Here is a 16,238-nt window from a genome sequence, read left to right on the forward strand (position 1 = left end):
TTTACAATGCAGCAATAGCATGGTTTGTCTTTTGATGTATTATATATGATGTATTATATATCCTTTTCTACCCAAAACTAATAAAAATAACTGCACAGTTTATTTTTCAGTGTTGGAAAATCAATTCTAGAAAAGTAAGAAACAAATGTCAGAGTAAAGATTAAAAAAAGGTCTACAAACATGTATATCACAATACTTGGCCATAGAATATCCAGAAAACACAACATAACAAAGAAAAAACAGTCTAAAATATGAATTGTCCTTAAAAAAAAATCTTGGCAGCACGCAGCAGTAAACAGGTCATCTGGCAGGCAGCGAGTCCCAGTAGCCCTCTGAAGCTGGTTAAACACCTCCTGCTGGATAAAGCAGCATGGTGCTTTTGTCTCGACACTGAAATGGTGTGAGTCTGTCAAAGCCCTCTGCACGCTCCCCTTCCCAGCACAGGGGCTGATGATGAAGCCCTGCAGCATGGGTTGGGAGTAGATCTATAATCCTTTTTATTTCTCTATAGATTCTTCTGGAGTGCAGATGATACAAAAAATTTGAACTTGACCCTCGCTGTCCCCGTGCAGTGGGAGGTCCTTTTATCATTCATGGCTGTGTGCATCAGTGTCTGCTGTCATCTTTGCAGCAATGTCATTCTTATCTAAGATGTTTGATGTTTTAGGCCAGTCTGTTCACACTAAAGAGTAAAAGACAAACAAAATTGTATTTTATTTACTTCTTACAATTGTCACCAAGTCAGAGATCTACATTTTTTACCTTTTGATTTTGGGCAAAAATGCTTTTAGCACACCAGGAAACATCACCATCATATACAGTGGTGTAACATTGAGCTTTATAATACAATGCTATGAGACTACAGCATGTGCACTGCAATAATGTTACACAAATACATAAAATGTATTAAAACAAAAAGAGACAAACATAAAGAAAAAATGAATTCTCCAGATTTGAATGTCACAAAATTTGATTTAAATCATACGCTACTGTTGTTCATTATTGTATCTCCATGTTTTGGAAATCAGGTGGCCTATTAGTTTCTATTTTGGTATAGATTAAAGATTACAAATATATATATAATACATTTGATGCTCAACAAATCTATGTCATATATCTAAAGCATTTACTCGTCATATAAATGTGAATCTTAAGGGTTTGGCTAAAAGAGAAGTACTATAAAGGCATAGCAGTGATACTAATATAGTGCAATGGCGTACATTGTTTTGTTGTAAAACTCATTAAACTGTGTGAGACATTGTTGAAAATGAATGTGTTTTGCCATAATGTTTTGCCCTTGTAATGTGTTGGCTTGTTTGCATGCCAGTGTAGATAAGACACTGCTGTGTGTTTTGCCAGTGTGTTCAATGTATCGCTGTGCAGCTCATTTTGGATGCTGTGAGGCCAGGTCTCTGCCAAGTGATTGGGTCTTAGCAGGAATCTCCTCACAGGCGGTAAATGGATACCAGATTGTTGATCTCATATGTTTAAACTCATTAACGAGATGCATGCTAAAGTGCCAGGATGCATATCTGTGTAAAGTACTGGTTCTGTAAGAAAATGTGATAAATGTTAAATGCGCATGGTATCGTGAAATTTGTTAGCCTAGAGATGACAGTTACAAAAAGATGTAATTATGGACAACTAAAGACTAAAGAAGATGCAAACTACTTGGGTTCATATAATGTTGAAAAACTTCTGAAATGTTTCCGCCTTTTCTGTGTTTGAGCCTTTTTTGAACTGAGCACCAGGGGAAAAGATCCCCTATTATAGCCATTAGACCCATAAATGTGTGCAAGACCAAGACAAACCTTACAAAACGGCCATGCGGTGTGTAAGAGGGTACCGCTTGGGAGCTCAATGTGTACAACTTCATCAGTTCATTGCAAAGAAGGTTGTGCCATTGCAGTAAGGCTCCCACCTTTATAACAAAACCTCTCATTCACAACAGCTGCAAATTTTCTCTATGCTTCACTTCCCTGCGACCACCCAGTCCTGCATGACACCATCAGCCCTGGGATGAGATTATCATAAACCTCGAGCCATGCACATTCATATCACAAAGAGAAATGCTCCAGCAACGAGGGGACACAGACACGCTAGAATTTCACTGTCCCATTGTCTTCATAGATGCTGGGTGGTGCGATAAACCGAATATAGAGGGGGGAGGCGGGGCTGTCGTCAGCGATGAGGGTGGCAGTGATGTTGGTGGGATGCACGTTCCTCTTGTGCCAGATGCTTGTGGTGTGCCAAAGACGGCCACGTGCCACCCACCCCTCCTCTCTCCGTCGTTCTCTGCCAGCTTGACACAGCCATCTGCGCGCTTGCTTGGCAGCATCTCCCTGTAGTCAAATTCACATTCTTGCACAATTCTCATTCCTTTCCGTTTGTGCCCTCGAGGGAATGTGTCAAGGTGTTGCAGTCCAAGAAGTCCCTTGAGGATGCCTGAGAATGAGCTCAGCAATTTGTAATTCCTAAACTCTACCCCAAGCAGTCTGTATTCTATTAACATTTATTAAAGCTTATCAAAGGCCTGAGAGGAAGCACCGAGAAAAGTACTTTGTTGATGCTGTGCACTGACAGTACTCAGAGTTTTAGGAGGTATGCAGCTCTATCTGTCTACCTTTATCCTGAGTTTGACATCACGAGGAGCCAAAGGTGGCCACGTTCTTCTTCTTCTTCTTTCTTTTTTCTTGTATGATTAGATTTTCTGTGATGGCCGCAGATAGAATCATTCTATTCTGGACTGAGAGAAAATATACGTGTGTCGAAAGAGGCCTTTTGTTCATTTCATTTTTTCATCTCTGTAGAAATTGAGGTACAGTTAGACAATCTTGGCCACTGTTAGAGCGAAGTGCAACATAAGAGAACAGTTGAGTAAGAAAAACAACAGATGGTGAGGCGTATGAAACAGGCGGGAGGATAGAGCATATTGTTTTCGTGTACAATTAAATCTTAGGTAATAAAGGGGAACATAATGCAAACTGATCTGTGATCACATGCTATCTCTGAACTTTCTCATTGTGTTTCCTCTGCTGCCATATCTCATTGTCTTTCCCATCCCAATTAGCGTTGTTTAAAATTGTTCAAGCCGTTTTTATTGCCAATCAGATAGCCTTCATGCCCTGGAGGTCTGTGTTTAATATTTTATCTACAGCTGTGTGGATATCATCAGCGGAGATTTCCCCATTCTTGTTTCATTTTAAGCTTTCATTTAAAACCGGCTTCTCAGGATAAAGGCATCAAAACCCAGTCTAAATAATGATGATGACATTTACATGACTAATTGATGCTGTGGTGCCATCCCAGCTCGTTCTTTCGGAAAACACACAAGTGATGAGAGTGCTAATCCATGCTGATGTAGGGATCAGAATCATGCATATTTCGAACTAATTTGACATTAGCCAGAGAGGATATACAGTAACTAAATATTCTCAGGGCATACGCTGTCAGTTGTTTCATTTTATTAAGAAAGGGGGATGTAAATACTCGTGTTATAAAAACTGACCTTTTACATTATTTTATATATAAGCCTTTAATTCACTTTAAAAATCTGTGTGTAAATGTCTTCCTTTTCACTAAGCATTGGTGTGTCTGTTAAGTAATCAGTTTCTGTAGATTGTCCAGGATTATTATTCATATGGGTTATGGGCAGCATGGTGGTTAGCACTGTTGCTGCACAGCAAGAAGGTCCAGAGTCTTTCTGTGTGGTGTTTGCATGTTCTCCTTGTGTTTGCGTGGGTTCTCCCCGGGTACGCCGGCTTCCTCCCACAGTCCAAAGACAATCTAAATTGCCTATAGGTGTGAATGCGGGAGTGAATGTGATTGCGATGCTGTCTCTGTGTGTTAGCCCTGCGACAGACTGGCGACCTATCCAGGGTGCACCCTGCGTCTCGCCCTATGACAGCTGGGATAGGCTCCAGTGCCCCAAGCAACACTGCAAAGGATAAGCGGAAGCGAATGGATGGATGGATATTATTCACATGTACATTTAAGATGACTGGACCATGTAAATTTTCCATGAATTTTCTTTTCTTTTTCTTTTTTTACAAGCATAGGGTAAAATCGTAAAATACAAATTTCCTTGACTGGTATACATTTAAGTACATCTTAGCACTGTTGCCTCACAATAAGAAGGTCCTAAGTTCAACTCCACCATCCACCATTTCAGTGTGGAGCATTAAATTATTTAAACCTTTGATTTCATATATTTCACTTGGATTTTATTGAAAATGATTAATTCATATTTGTTGAGGCAGAAGAATTGTTTTTTTGAACGTACAGTACAACTGTAGTGAATTTTCCCCCCCAGAAGTAAAAAGTAACCATATTTAGACAGGAAATGGTGTGTTAAGCTAAAGTAGCAGTTCATAAACTGCATGTGTGCAAACACAAATATCTGCAAATTTGTAAAAACAACAACAACAACAACAAAAAAAAAAAAACAAGTTCCACCAAACTTTCTCCAAAACTGGATCAGAGACTTAATTTGAATCTCTGTTAAACAGTTAAGTATTGTAAGTTATATTAGAGGTGAAGCCTATTAGATAGTTGGTGGCCTAACTTTAAGCATTACTTACAGTTTGTGTGAAGGAAATTAGCTATAGAGTCCAAAAGTGTTTTGTCACAGTTTGTAGACATGTTTAAAGACTTGGAATTTTTTTTTTACCCATATAATTTATTACTTATGATGGTGGACGGGTTAGCAGTGTCACCTCACAGGAAAACGTTTCTGGGTTTGAATCTGCTGGCCAGCTGAGGCCTCTCTCTGTGGGGTTTGCAAAATGCATTCCTTCTGGTTACTCTAGATTCCTGCCGCAGTCTAACGACATGCTTGTTAGGTTAACTGGTGATTCTAAATTGTCTGTTTCTGTAAGCCCTGTCATGGATTAGTAATGCGTCTGTGGTGGTTCCCACATCTTGTCTGATGTCAGCTGGGATAGGCTTCAGCACCCCCAAGAACCCTCAATTGGATAAGTGGTTAGGAAAATGCATGATGGATGGAAGGTTGGTTAACGAATTTCTGTGTCTGTCACATCCTCTATTACTGTTGAAAGGAAATCAAAAGCACTCAGAATTTTAGTGAGCAGCACTTTTAGCTCCAGTATGAGCGAGTAGCAAATTTGACATGGAGCCCAATGTTTTGGTCTATGGTGGGGACAGAGTTACAAACATGTAAGGAGAGACTTCTGGAGTGCTCTCAACTGTTGTTTTTATGGATGTGTGTGTGCCCACAGATAAATTTAAGTACTTGGCTTTCACCGTTATTGTGTAGTCTTTGACAGTTTCTTTTGGTAGAGCGTAGAAGGTATAGCAAGTCTCCTAAGCTCCATAAGCTGTTCAGAATTAATGTCTCATTGACCAACAGTAAAAACCATGCATAGGCTCATGTGTGCACAACACTTGATGAATCTCAAACAGGAATATATCCGAAGAGTGGCTTCTCCACCTCCACCATTGTCATATTTCTTAATTTTAAAGAAAATTTCACTCAAACATACTGGGTTTAGAGAAATAAGGCCTCAAAGTTGCTGTCGTTATTGCGTAATTCTAGCATACCTGCGAAAATTCATTTATGCTCAGTAAATCATTGTTTCACAGAATATAAACGTGACAACTTCATAGTTTTCTCCCTGGATGAAAGCACGCTGTAAAGTCTCTGTTACTTAGAGTTATTGAACCATTTGCAGAGGTTGTTGTTGATGTTTTTGGCACTTAATTAGAGAAGTTGATGCTGCCGCTGGAACCTAGTGATAAAATGTTGATGTGTTTTATTAGAATAAAGCTTTCTAGCAAGCCTTTGTATACTGTAATAATTTACCTCTCCAGACACTATGCTCTGTCATCCAGCTCCAGCTCTTGTTTTATGTCTTTAAAGTTATCTTATATCACATCATTGTGTTCAGGGTGGGAAAACACACAATGTTCTGACTTTTTGAAGCCATATCTTTTTATGAGTATATACTGTATATAACACTAGGTGCTCACAAATATCTGAGACATCTCTTTTTCCAAGCTACACGGAGCCTCATCCAGTATTCCTCTATGCAAGTGTGACCTGGATGTTTCTCACCATTTAGACATGTAACAGTATTGATTTACATGTAAACAGGATGTGGTGCTTGTTTGCTATGCTGCAACCTCACCTTAACTCATACATCAGTAGAGTAATGCTCTTTTCTCAGGCTTCAATGCACACTCAAAAAAAAGATACTGATATATATACCATATACTGATGATAACACAAAAATGAGTATTCGTGTTCAAAACTGATGCGTAACTGGCCCGAGAATCTCCTTTGTTCCTTTCTGTGGCAGCAATACTCTGAAAAGGTCATTGACTGAAAAGGACTATTTTAACCAATATTCATTTATGGCATGAAAAGATAGTTGTAGTAGTAGTACAGTAATGGTAAATGGCCTGTATTTATATAGCGCTTTACTAGTCCCTAAGGATCCCAAAGCGCTTTACATATCCAGTCATCCACCCATTCACACACACATTCACACACTGGTGATGGCAAGCTACATTGTAGCCACAGCCACCCTGGGGCGCACTGACAGAGGCGAGGCTGCCGGACATTGGCGCCACCGGGCCCTCTGGCCAGTAGTCCTTAAACACCGAAATTAAAGACTTAAATCTGCATAAATCTTCAGGTTTTAGGCATCTTCAGGTATGTTTACTAAGTAAAAACACAGTTAATAATTATTCACAGTGTTGATCAAATAAATTAATAAAGAATAAAGTTAGAAACACTGATGGACCACAACAATTAGAGAACTCATAAATGTTGCCAGTAATCACTTCAGTTTTTACATTTACATGACATTTTACTGCCATTTCGTAACAAACCAAAACAATCGAAAACTCCTCAAAAAATTCAGATATTTATGAGGATTTTTAAATCTCTAGGCGGAGGCCCAGCTCCAGCTACGCAGTAAGGCTGCCGCACTGATGCATTATTCCAATAAACAGTGGATCCCATGTGACATCTATGTAGATATATCTATGCAATAGCATAAAATACAGGGCATAAATATGTTAACTAAATCATAGAACACTACAATAGCATTAACAGATACGCATGCTTCTCTAATCCTCATTTGTTTCTAACAAACAATGAAAGACAACAATGAAAAGAATAATACAAAGACTTACCGCGCAACAGGATGATGTTCTATTCAGCTCAAAACACTCTTTTATAAAATAAATATGTAAAAACTGGAGCCCTGCAGTGTGCAAGCCGTTTGGAGCTCTTTTTTTCATTTTTTTTGCTTGTTTTCAGCCCCCTTTTTCAGCTTGCGTATATTCTTAGTATCTAACGAAGTACACTAACTTCCCATTTCAAAACAGACACCTGAACACTTTCATTTCTTTCATGCTTTGGATGATAATGAAAGGTTTGACTTTCCCTGGTGCACATTTTTTCCTTTAAAAAGTCAAATTTATATCCCAGATTTTCACAAGACTGATTTATCTTCCCACACTCCACTTAGGCTGCAACTGTCCCAGATAAACTGCTAACCTGTAAATCACTCATTGCATGTTCATTTGCAGCCAAGCAGCTTCATCTAACTCAGAAACCACTCGTGCTGCTGTTTCTCGGTTATAGTAGATTGCTCTGCAGTTGTGATGCTTATCATCAATTTCAGTTTAGAGCTTTTTTTAATGGCCCGGCCTTATTTCGCGCTCTAAGGTGGATTATATGCATTATTCACATTCTAATATTGTGGTGATATTACAAATCCTCCCTACTCCTCTCTCCACCACGTGCACACATACCCACAAACACCGCACACGCACACTCTCTCGCCTCGGAGTGATGAAATATGTGCATACTGTTTACAGCTTCATAAATTGAGGATGCAGACTCAGACATAAAAGATTACATAAAGCAATTCCTTGTGGTTATTTTTCTCGGTTCATTTTCAGCACATGGAAATGAACTGCAGAATTCCTCCACTCACTGTGGCTCCGTGAACCTTTGCCTAGCTTGCCAAGCCGACGCACAAAACATTAGAAACAGGAAAGCAGAGCAAAGAGCTGCAAGCAGGGAAGCTGGTTTTCCCTGTTCATGTGCTGTGTAAAGAAGTGCAGTACTGTAGCCTTGTAACCAAAGGCCTCGGAGGCTCCCCGAAGCAGGAGGAAGACTTGACTAGCTGACCACAATCTATTATTAAGGAGCAGATGAAAGCTGTATGAAGATGGGCATCTGCAGGACTATTGGGGTGGACTCAATGGGTTGGCGGTAATGAGATTATAAAAGCCAGGAAGGAGGAATTGTTTCATTTTATATCATACAAATCATGAGTTATGTCAATTTGATATTGATTTTTAGTTGTTGGGGGAAAGGTGCAAGTTTTCCATCCTTTTAACATTCTTGAAAGAGAGTGACTCAACTGGCTCAGAGAAAGTTATTTTCAGTTTTCTCTTTACTGGGTTAAAAATCCATTTTCATGAATGCCAACTCAAACTATCAAAACGATCACAAACCATTACAATATGACCTCTACAAGATACTACAAGATATTTCTTAAATTTAACAAGTATGATGGACAAGAATTCAGCTCCAAATGTAAGCAATGGAGGAAGGTTTAATGGAAAAACACTAAAGTCTCCTGCAACAAATGGAGCACCTCAAGTCTGAATGCCAGATTTGTTAGTGCTATCTGAGCATAAAGGAGACTGCAGTATGCTAATCACGTTCGAGCAATTGCAATGAAATGGGATTTAGTAAGTTATGCGGTAAGATAGAAGGTGAAACATGTAAAAAGGTAGTTTTTCATTGGTTTGACTGCATGAGTACTTTGATATTGCTTGGAAAGACAGAGCACTTCTTTTGTTCGTTATGCACAGAGCTACTGTCAGAAAAAATAAACCACTACTGTAATTCTGTTGGCTCGCCCTGTATACAAATTCACTTTTTGTTTTGAATGCTTCCCTTGGGCACCTGCATGCTTAAAAAAGGCAGATTGTGGTTGCCAAAAACAATGACATCAATGGCAAATATACAGCAGAGAAACTGTATGCATCCCACAGCATTCCTTGCGAACATCTGGCCAACACCTGCTGTCTTTTGCTGCATCTCTATATTGTATTAATCTGCGGAGAAAATTCTTCATATCGGGTTACAGTAAGTCAAGAGAAACTTTGCAAAGAAGTAAACAAAATTGCCCTGTTTTGAGACTTGCCAAGAAAAATATAAACTCACATTTTGCTCTTTTATAGCGGTGTTTAATGAAACTTGCCCCACTGAGGTAAAATATCTTTTTTTGGAATCAATCAGAGAAATGGTTGCACCCTTCCAGATTATTTCAGAGCACTGCCAATATTCCATTATAGAAAGGACAAGAGTTTGTTTTCGGACAGATTTTCTCCGTTAAATATTAATTTTGGCTCTTTTTACTACCAAGCCTAATGTCTCCAGGCAGGTGCATAGTTAATAAGGCATAGGTGCAGAGATGGCGCACTCCACAGCAACCTTTATGCCCCTCTTGTTGACATTACTGGATCAATAAGGTAATACAAAATACTGGAAATATAAGGGCAAGAAGTCACAATCCACCAGCCCGTGACCTTTTAAGAGAAATACAGGAATGGCACATTGGAAAACACCTCATGCTGCCACATAAACTGCAGCATAGGATTGCCAAGGATTTGCTGGACCTCTGCAGATAGAGCACAAAGTGAAAATCTAACAGAAAGAATTGGGATGAAGCAGAGCGGCAACAAAGTGTTGCATCACAATCCTCACGGCTTCTTAAAACACCCCCTTTACTAAAATGACTTGTTTGTCTGCCGGGGGGGTCCTGTCGGGGGCTCTGATGCCATTAATATTTGATAGAGCTCGATGGAGCTAACCTTTAAGGCATCCCACTGCTATACACTCCCAGGTGACCTTTTCTTTTTAGCTGGACTCCCCCTCCTTCAGTAGCTACTGTAACTTGTCCTGATGCTGGCTGAACAAGTAATGCATGAGAGAACTTTTTATTTGCTTTATTCAGTAAGAAGACTGTCGAACATTTTCAGCATAATGAAATGAAATTTTATTTCTAAGCTACAAAATAAATAATAATTGCCGAGCTGATTTTTTAAGTAGGTTTTAAATGGGTCTTTAAATGTTACTGGTAGGTATTGCCTTCTTACTTCATTCTGTTTTCACAGTAACCCTAATCTGACAGTCTTTCATCACATTTAAGCCAATGAAACCACATGCCTTTTGCAAAATAGCTGGAAATGAAAATAAATATAGTTTTACTTATAATATACTTTTATATTGCTTTTCAACACTTTCAACATTTAAAAATGTGATTACATATAAGCTTAATATTATTGAAGTCTGTTTTTATTTGCATTATCTGCAGCTCCTCTACTTGTATAACCCCAAAAGAGCGATAAGATCTTCTAGGCAGATGTTCTTACAACCAAGGTCTTGGCAGAAGCCCAGAGGGGATCATGCCTTTCCAACTGCAGCTCCTAGACTCTGGAATAACCTTCCTGTTGACATTAGTACTTCCGAGTCTAATCACGTCTTAAAAATCACTTTTTTACTTTGGCTTTTGAATCAAACTAGTTTGACTATCATCCGGCTTGCTTTTTATGTTTGTCACTTGTGTTGTTTGTTGGTCTGTCTTGTTTGTTAATGTTTTGTTTTTAACTACTTATTCTCCTTTTGGCTGATTGTAAAGCACTTTGGTCAACACTGTTGTTTTTAAAATGTGCTATAGAAATTTGTTTTTGATTTGATTTGATTTGAAATCACAATTTTTTTGAAGCTGAGGTGTAACTTTGCATAACAAATAAAAAGTATGGATAACTCAAAGTCTTATCAAATAGGTACTAGTGAAGTGTAACAGCAAAAATTGATAATGGTTAAATGTGAAGGCTTAGTGTTGAAAGTTACTTTGAAGTGGTACTGTATGTTAGAAATGTTCAATACAATTTCCATTTTAACAAAATAGCACTCTTCGCTTCAACTGAGCTCCTGTTTGATTTCCCAACAGGCATTCAGCACCATTCCAACTCATGTGAGTGCAATTGCTTCAAGACAAATGGGTAAAAAAAATGAAACAAACACATGATCACAGCACTTACATGACTTGTTAGCATTTCTCAAAAGCCTTTCATTTCAAACTGATGCATTAAAGCTGGTATATATACAACATTTAAAAATAAATCTTTATATTGAGGAAAAAAACTTCTTCAATTTTAACTGCATACATCAATAATTAGATAACATACACCTCTTTTAAGTCCAGCTGCATCATAACATTGCAGCCAGATCTGCAATGAAAAACTTAGACATGTGCTGTTATTAAGGGAGATCATCAAGGCTGTTAACACATGTCATCTTGAACAGTATGTGTACATACAAATGGTAAGTTGAATACTAAAACTTATAATTTGATTTATTTCCAAAAGCAAATTAACTTGCAAAACTAGCCACGGGGCCGAAAAACTAAATGCTGAACATATTTGAATGTCCTAATTCTTTCAAAATATATATTTTTCTTATTTTACATTATTTTAACACAAAAAGGTGTTCCATCTATGATTCGTTTTTAATGCACAAAATGCACAAATAATTGCCTCATTTTTTTTCTTGCAGAATATATGATTATTCTGTTACTGTGCCTATGGCTAAGTGAGACTATTTAAATGGGCCACACTGGGTTTTTTTTAATATTATGTAGAAGGATGAAAATGGATGGTGGGCATTCAGCTCAATTCAAAAACAGATAGCATGACACACACAACCACTTGGGTGTATTAACTGATGTCAACTAATTCTGACAAAACAAATTAAACCAGTTTAATAAATATAGTGAAATTTGAGTAGAGATGTTGTCATTGAACTGTCTTATCATTGAAGTAGCTGCCTAATAAAATGCAAATATAAAATGTAGGAGGGAATTGTAGAAACCACCGTGCAATTCAAAATCCCTATAATTATTTTACGTGTCCAGATTATATAAAATAAATCTTATGGATAAGAAAACTGGAATTTGGCGTTGGTGACCTCAGTTTGCTTTGTCTTTAATAGAAAACATATCTTATCAAATTGAGATTTTTTTGTTTTAGATTTATTAGAAAGTTACAGTAACTGTGACTTTCTATTTGAAATAATTTTGTAGTAGCCGGATAATAAGGCGGAGACAAGAATGTAATATGTGGAAATAGCATGCCTCTTTATTACCAAAGTAATATTCAAGTAACGTCTAATTTTCTTCTATTAATAGTAGTTATAGATGAGCAAAACTACATTAAAAGTTATGTAACTGGGTAATAACAGGCCAGAAATCGCATGGAAACTAAGTGGAGACCTATGAGGAAAAACCAATTAGTAATCATATAGTAATATTTTGGTAACAAGATAATAACCTGCTAGCAATAAAATGCCATATCTGCGTATTTCTTACACACTGATTTGTGGTAGTAACTTCATAATAATAAAGTAATTGTTTGATACTTTAACATTAGGATTTTATTGCCGTTATGTAATGCTGAAATGAATCCTGCCTTATGTTTCCAGCATTCTTATTTGTTTGTAGGTAGCAATGTAAATATTATGTTGTGCTTTATTACCTGGAAACACCTGTGGTTGTTACAAATAACTAGGATTTATTATTAGGAGTGTGATGATTACTTGGAAATGTGTGGTATCAGCCCCGAATTCTGGTTATTACAGAGAAACCAACACGCTTGTTTTCAGGTAAAACTTCAATGTATGATAACACATGTAATTTACTACATGGAAGATTACACTACCTAATGTAAAAAAAAAAAGCCCAGGTATCTAATCACAGACAATTCCATTGTGTATCTGAAGAAAAAAACATGTTCTAGTTTAGTCTGAGACAGTTTTGAAACTGTCTTCCTACATGAGTCTTCCCAAACAGGTCAATGGATGTTGTCCTTACGCTGTGTTGGATTCAGAGGACGAATAGGTTTAAAATAGCTCTAGGAGCTCCTGGATAATGATTTTATTTCATTCCTAGTGCAGTGTCCAGCAATACCCTGGCAGATTGTTCTGGGAGCAGATGTGTTTGTGCCATTGATCTTGGCCATCTGATAAGGAAACCCAGCGACAGGCTGTTAACCTCAAACAGTGGGAGCATTAATCCATTTCAAAACATCCCGCTGCTTTTCGCTTTGCTCTGCTCGATTTCTCCTGTGCAGGCGTTCCACGGAAGAATGGGACTAAACTACTCCCACCTGCCCCATAACTCTTTTTTATTTTTCCTAGAATGCGAGCTGTCATTAGTTTTATAGAACACAATCAAAACTCCTGATGAACTTTTAAGAAATGCATGGTTATCGGTCAAAGGGAATGGGGTTCCGGGAAATCTTGTTATAAGCTGCAAGCTTTTCTCTGACTGCAGCTTTATACTGGTAGAAGATTTAATACAGAGAATTATATAGCCCTACAGCGGTTTAGAGGGGTTTTGAGTTAACAGGTCATCCTGTTTCAAATGTTTACCACTGTAATGAGAGACGGTAACTCTGAAAACCATTTTGCTCAGGGTGTGCCTGAAGAAATATACAGGATTGGGCACTAATAGATTTGTTATAGGGGGTTGCATTGAGGGAATTTTATCATTAATTGATGTGTTTTAAAAAGAGCTGAAGGTTAATGGAAAGTGCCTGAAGGCAAAACATCAGATCACTTAACATCAAGGGATGTTACTAATGAATTTTGTGACTGATAGCTGCTTTGAGATTATTGTATGTCATTATAGGTGTGTGCCACTTTCTAGCACATGGAATCTGATGTAACCGTTTCTAATTAAACTAAAGTCAGAGGAAAGTCAACGAGATGACAGTCCAGATGAGGACTCTATGACTAGACAGCTGATTGAAAGCATCAGCAGAGACAATATCAAAATGATGCTGATGTCCAGAAGATTGAAGTCAGCCAGCCTGCCCTGTATAAACTCTGGGTTATTTATAACATTTGAAAATGAATCATCCAGTCGAATGAGTCTGTCTTTGTGTTGTCATTTTCAGCATCTAGAAGAAAGTGTCAGCTGTTCAGCAAATCTTGGATAATGGTCTAATTCCATTCATCTATGTTATTGTTGATTCTTTACTTTACAATATAAAGCACCATGAGGCGACTGCTGTTGTGATTTGGCGGTGTGTAAATAAAATTGCACTGAATTGAACTTAATACATTCAAAATTAAGGAAATATGGTTTGATGTACTGAACACAACATAAGTAATATTTTAACAAATCAGTGAAACTTGACCGTCTGGAAATAACGACCAATGTCTATTAATCTGTACACAGAAATACACATGTGAATGTAAAATGACCATTTTTTCTTTTACGTGTGCTCTGGGTAATTTGTTCTATTCCTGCATGCAAATATTTAACCTGTTCTCATAGCAAAATGTGACAATCATAAAAATTTTTTGGTTGTGTGAATGTCACATGACAAATCTGCAGCATCATGCAATTGCTGCAGATTTTTCAGCTGCAAATCCGTAGCATCAATTTCCTGTTCCACCACATCCCAAAAGCTCTTGGTAACTCTGGAGAATGTTTGAGTACACTGAACTCATGTTCAAGAAGCCAGTGTGATATATTTTGAACTTTTGGACGTGTTATTGTGCTGAAAGAAGTCATTAGAAAATGGGTACACTGTGGTCGCAAAGGAAAGGACATGGTCAGCAACAATACTCGGGTAGGCCGTGGAGTTTAAATGGTGCTCAGGTGGGACTAAGTGGCCCAAAGTGTGCCAAGAAACACCATTACATCACCATCACTAAACAGCCTGAACCGCTAGCACAATCGATGATTGCAAATGCTCACTACCATCTTAACGTTGTGGCAGAGCTGTTTGTAAACCTTTTATTTTAATCCGAACTTTTCTAAACATAACAGTTACCAAAGTTAACTGTTATGAAACTGATAGATTTGTCTTCTTAAACTGTATTCCTATGAAAAGCTGTGATGACTCAAGTTCAAGTTCAATTTGGTGTAAACAGACATGCATCAATACATATGAGCCCTGACTGATGAAAGTATTTGATAGGGGACACAAAATTAATGATGGAAACTGTTTACGTGACCAAAAGTTATTAGATTGGAGGCATTGACTATTTATTGAAGCTAGTTGAAAAACACATGTTCACTATTTTGAAATCAGGACACCTCCACTCCAATTTTGCTAAACTGGCAATACGTCTAAAAGCATGGATGATCAGTCTACTTCTCTTGTCCAAACTAAGGAAGAGCAACAACAGACTGTCATGGCTTTTCATCCGGTCCTACAGGAACACTTCATATTAGAATGAATCCTAATAGCATTGGTGATCTCCTTGCCAATAAAATGTCAGTTCGTGTAAATTTAGAATTCATAATCTGATTATCTTTTCATTGTGAGCATAGTAACATGCTGACATTTCGATTCGTTACACTGCACTGCATGCACTGATAGCACTGATGTTGCTAAACAAAATCTCAGCACTCTTGCCATCACTGTGCTCTTGGCTTTGTTTCCATTAATATATTCACAATAGTTCAGAAGGAGACTACTTAGTCTCTATGATAATAATAGTATAGTTAAGTGCTTCTCTTTTATCTCTTTGACATTGAGTTACTTTAGAGAGTTTAGGAGCTGAAAAATAAAGAACTGCTTTGTCAGATATGTCTGTCATATCTAGTGTTTGGTGTTTACTTGTTGTTGGTCTGACAGCCATGCGGTAATTAACTTACACTGCATATATACATTCTGACTTATATTGTTGGTTCAACTGGCTTCTCTGGGTTTAAGTGAGCCCACATTTTAAGGTTTACCTGTAAACATTTACAGACTCATAAGGCTGGCGAAGCACTCCTTACATCCTTGAGTTTTGGCAGGATATCAAACATATTTCAGAACATATGCTTAACATTTGCTGCTGTAGTTGAAGCTGGGCATTAAAGCTGTTGTCTGTGGAGAAAGTACTGAGAGGTAGGTCTTCAGAAAATGGCTTTTGTATATGAATGAAGTCTCGTTTACCTTCCACTGACACTTGTTTTCTCCATGCCTTGGCCATAACGACCTGTATGTGTGAGCATAATGCAGTTTGACCCGTCGCTAATGATGTCCTGACACTTGGTTAGCAGAGCTTTACATTTGAATAGCTGGCATCTAATTGGAAGTGACAGGACAGCACCTGTATCTTACTCACCACAGTATTTACCAGGAAACTGTAAGGCGGTGACTGTAGGAAAAGAGAACTTGAAATA

This window comes from Astatotilapia calliptera, chromosome 11, assembly GCF_900246225.1.
Source record: "Astatotilapia calliptera chromosome 11, fAstCal1.2, whole genome shotgun sequence".
In the NCBI taxonomy this organism is placed as follows: Eukaryota; Metazoa; Chordata; class Actinopteri; order Cichliformes; family Cichlidae; genus Astatotilapia; species Astatotilapia calliptera.